Source organism: Camelus bactrianus, chromosome 8 (genome assembly GCF_048773025.1).
Source record: "Camelus bactrianus isolate YW-2024 breed Bactrian camel chromosome 8, ASM4877302v1, whole genome shotgun sequence".
Lineage (NCBI taxonomy): Eukaryota > Metazoa > Chordata > Mammalia > Artiodactyla > Camelidae > Camelus > Camelus bactrianus.
In genome coordinates this window covers 89,946,128-89,951,103 of record NC_133546.1, presented here as the reverse complement: position 1 = coordinate 89,951,103, position 4,976 = coordinate 89,946,128, and positions in this window count along the sequence as shown.

The following is a 4,976-nucleotide window of genomic DNA, read 5'->3' as shown; positions in this document are numbered from 1 at the left end:
TCGGGCCCGAGGCCCGGCCCCCCCGGGGGCGGCGCGGCGGCGGCGGCCGGTCCACGACGGCCAGCCGGGGCCCGACTCGCGCTCGGGCGAGCGCGCCGGAGCGGGGCGCGGCGGCGGGGGAGGACGACGGGCCCTCGCCCGCACGCGACGACGCCCGCGGGCGGGCGGGCGGCAGACACGGTGAGGGGCCGCGGCGGGCCCGGGAAGCGAAACGCGCCGGGGCGCGGCCCGGGGGACGGGCGGACGGAGCGGACGGGGGAAAGGACGGACAGAGAGAGGACACGAACGACGAGCGAGGCAGCGGCCCACGGCCGGCGCTCCCGCGGACGGGCAACGCCGCCTGGAAGCCGGTAAGCGGGAGAGGAGGGCCGTGGAGCCACCGCCAGGGGCCCGCGCCGGAAACCCAGACGCGAGTCGGCCGCCGGGGTGCGACACGGGGGTCTCACCGCCACGGGCCCTCCGGCACAGGGGCGGCCCCGCGGCACCCAAGGCGCGCCGACTGGCCCTCTCCTCGGCACCCTCACGGGGGCCCAACGGCCACCCTCGCCCGACACCGCAGGGCCTCAGGACGGCCCACCGCAAGGCTCTCCCGCCGCACGGGCCGGCGCTGCCCCGCCCCGCCCCGACGCGCACCCAAACAAACGTTCGCGCCGTGCCGAAGCACCCCACCTCCCCCCGTCGGGTCCGACGACGCTTCACCCGGGGCCGCCTCCAGGGGAGGGACAGCACCCCACAACGCGGTGAGGCCACGTTCTGGTCCCAGGACGGGGGGGGTCGGCGGGGGAAAGGCTCGGCGCGGGCGGCCATCGGTCCTGGCAGGGCAGGGGAGGGCCGGCGGCGGCGACGAGGAGGGGCCGCTCGCGCGCAAGAGCGACGGCCGGCAGGGGTCGTGGGTGCGGGCGGGCACCAACCCAGGGAAGGGGAAATCTCGAGACACGACCGGGCCGCCGGGGAAACCACCGCGGGATCCCACCACCCCCACACGTGGGGGCGGCCCCGCGACGCCCAGGACGCCGGCCGGCCTCAGCCAACCCTCGGCGGTTCCTCCCACACCCCGGCCCCGCTCGCCGCCGGGACTCGCGCGCAGCAGGCTAAACACCCCCATTCCAGAGGGTAGCCCCTTCCACTCGCTCACTCGTCCGTCTGCGTCTCGTCTGTCCGTCCACCACCGCCACCCAGCTTCGTCTGGCTCGCCCCCAGGCCTCGCGGCCCGGGGAAACGCTGCCGAGCGAGGCGGCCCGACCCGTGGCCCACGCACCGCCACCGGTGGCTGCGTCTCGGGACCGGAACAGGTGGGGTGGCTCCTCGCGGCGCGGAGACTGGTGGGGGGGGCCCAAGTCGGGGTGGACCGCCTTCCCCCTCCCCCCACGGCACGCGCCGGGGAGGCCAAGCCCGCGCACACGCACGCGCGCGCTCGCACGGCCCCGCGCCAGACGCCGGGCCCGGCCCGGCGGAACCCTCCCCCGACTCGGAGGGGGGAGGCGCGGGCCACAGCAGGCCAAGAACAGCACTCGGCCCCACCGCGGGGCCAGCGCAGCCCACACGCCAAAGCGACGGGGCCCTGCCCACACGCCGCGGCAGTCGCTCCCCGTGGAGAGTGACTGCACGCTCTGGATGGAGGAGCGGCGGCTGGGGGGTCCGGTGCCCCCAAGGCTCCCCTCTCAGATCGCTAGAGAAGGCTTTCTCACCGAGGGCGCATCGCCCCCCACCCAGCGTGCCCCGTTCAGGCCTACGGAAGCCCTCCGACGTGTACGCCAGCGCTCGGCTGGGCAGGAGGGGTCTGCGGTAGGGGTAAGCAGCGGGCCAAGAAGCGAGCGCTCGCGGTCGGGACCGGGGAGAACCCGTGCGTGCCACCTCGCGAGGAGACGCACCCAAGACCGCGTGGGGACGGGACAGACGCCCGCCCCCCACCGGCACATCACCCGGCCCCACCACGATCGCTCCCACGCCCGGGCGCGAACCCCGCTGAGGGGGACCCACCCGGCGTGCGCCCGGCCACGTCAGTCCCCCCCCCCGGTACAGGGTGAGGACTGACGTTCAGGAGGCGGCCCCGGCCCCACCGAGGGTGGGGAGCGGCCACGCCTCGCTTACCGTCTCGACCCCTCCCCCACGCCTCAAGAGAGGCGCTCGGGAGACACGACCACCGCAGGGGTTACCCGAGAGGACTCGCTGGGGACGGGAAGCGATGCCGCCGCTCGGCCTCGGGCACCTGAGGGACAACCTGGAGCGCTCCAGGGGCACCGCAGAGGACCAAGGCGAGACACGCTCACACCCCGACGAGGGGGTACGTGGCGTGGCGGCGGGGCAGCCCTCCCCCCGCCGCGGGGGAGGGCCGCTCGCGAGACAGGACGCCGAGCAGGCGAGGAGGCGAGAGTGTCTGCCGCGTCACAAGACCCCGGCCCCGCCGACACCACAAGGCACGGGAGACCGAGGTCGGGCCGGAGTCCGCACCCCTGCCTTCCCCCCGCCACCCACGGGCGGCAGAGGAGAGGCGAGGGGCCCGCAGGCAGAACGAGAAGAGAAGCCACGTTCGCCATGAACGTCCCCGTCCCTCGTCTGGCGCGGCTTAGGCCCGGCCCGGGGGAGCATGACTTCACCACATCGATCAGGTGAGTGAGTGAGTGAGCGAGCGAGCGAGCCATGTGGGGCAGGGAGGCCCCAGAGGGGAGGGCCCGGCGAGGACAACCACCAGAGGGGCCTGCTTCAGCCTCGCCAGGCGCCACCCACTCCTCAGTCCTCTCCGAGGAGAGCGGCCAACGACCCCAGGCGGGGGAATGCCTGACACGCGGCACGGAGCCTACGGGGGTGGGGTCGTGCCGGCCACCACCGGGTGCCTGCGGCGGGGAGCGCACGGGGTAAAAGACCCACGCCGCCACCTCACCCCACCGCCCTCGGGCCACCAGAGACCGGAGGTGGCACCACGGGCCACGTCAGCCGGACGCACACACGAGAGCCGGCGCGCAGGCCCGGGCGGGCGGCTCAAGTGTCAGAAGCGGAGTCGGCTACCAGGCCAGGGCTCACGCAGAGAGAAGCCCAGAGCCCCGCACGCGTCCGGAGACCCAACACTCGGTGACAGACACCGAGGAAGACCGTGTCAGCACCTATCTGCTGGCAGAAAATGCCCAACACGACAGGAAAAATGACAGCGCCCAGAAACGGGGCGGGTCCACGATTTGCAGGGGGGGACCCCGGGACCTCGGTCCGGCCACCTGCCCCCAGCCCTACCCCCATAAATGGCAGCCCCGAAGCTCTCGGGGGCCATCTGATCGACCGGGGTGGGGGGGTTGGTAGGGGGAGGGGAGAGGGGAGGGGGATTAGGAGGAGGCTTAGGAGGAGAAGTGGGAATGGGAATGGGAATGGGAAGGGACGAGAGGGAGACGGGATCAGGCCGGGGACGCCCTGCCCTTTTCTCGCCCGCGTGGCCGGGGACTCGGGGAGATGCCACAGAGGCGCCTCCGACGAGAGGGCCCCCCACGAGGGACCGCTCCCGAGCACCGGGCCCCGGGCCGGGGAAAGCCTGCCTCCCCCACATCCCTCGCAGGACGCCCCCGTGCCGGTCCCCGAGTCCGGATGAAGTCTCGGTCCCTCCAACGCCACCGGAACCCACGCGGGCAGGCTTAAGGGGCGGGGGGCACCCCCCCTCCCAGGCCTCCCGCGCCAACAGGGGCCGGCCCAGCCACGTCTCCGGATCCATCGGGACTCAGAAAACATTTCATCCAAGGAGGCGCCTCCGACGACCGGGAACCCCAGCGCGCCCGTCCCCGGCCTCACCGCACTGGGCCCGGGCCGCTCCTCGCCTCACGAGCAGTCGTCCAAGGGACGCAGACGAGGGCCTGACCACCTAGCCGCCGGCGGCCCGGGCGCGGGACACTCTCTCCCTTTCCCCCGCGGCGGCAAGGCGCAGGCCGTGTCCGATCGGCTCGGGTCGGTCTCCGCGGCTGGAGGGGCACAGGCGGATGCTGGTCGACCAGGCCAGGCCACACGGCTTCCCCCGGCACACGAGATCCCGGGAGCGCGGCGACAGTCACCCCCTCATCATCCTGCGAGTCCAATCTGCGCCGAGAGCAGGACGCGCCCGCGGCTCAGCGCCACGGGGACTGTCACCGCCGGTGTCGCCAGCCTCCCCGAAGTCTGCCTCGGGCCCCGCCGCCGAGCCCCATCCCTTGCCGAGGTCGCCGACGCTCGGGAGAAGAGGGACGATCTCAGAGCGGCAGCCAGATGGCGCCCGACAACCGTCGCCAACGTCCCCGGAACCGATCCCGACCGCCGCCGGCCGCCCAAACGCCCGAGCTCGTCCCGGACTGAGGCGCCGGGCGGCCCCGTGGCGTCCGCCTCGGAGCCCGCTCACCCTCGTCACGGCACGGCACGGCACGGCACGGCACGACACGAGGCGACACGACGCGACGCGGCGCGACGCGACCCCGGCAACAGATCAGGGCGGGGAGGACGGAGGGAGCCGGGGTTTGGCAAGACACGGCCGGCCGGGCGGCTGCCGCGAAGGGGACGCGCTCCCCACGCGATTCCCCGGGCGGGGGAGATCACACGGACACGCCGGCGGGGCCGGGGCCGACGCCGCGGGTGGCCCAGAGCGACCAGGACGAGATCCCGGGTTCCCGGGTGGGAGGTTGGGAAGGGGAGGAGGGGAAGAGGGAGGGAAGGCGAGGGCTGGCAAACCGAAACCAGGCGAGCGCTCAGAGAACAACGCAGGAATCGGCTTTGGAGTCCGTCCTCTCGAATGCGGGAGGTCTTTCGAAAGCAGACAGGCAAAGCCCAGAAGCTAGAAAAGAAAGGATGAAGACCGCGAACCCCATCGAAGCGGAAAGAAAAATCGATCTCGGCACAGATCGCGACAAAGCCCAAAGACAACAAACGGGCGCCTGGGGAAAACGCACTCGCGGTCGGTCGTGAGAACACGGACGTCAGCACGGCTGACCACAACCGCAGGAAGGAGGAGGGAAAACAAAAAAATGCGGGCG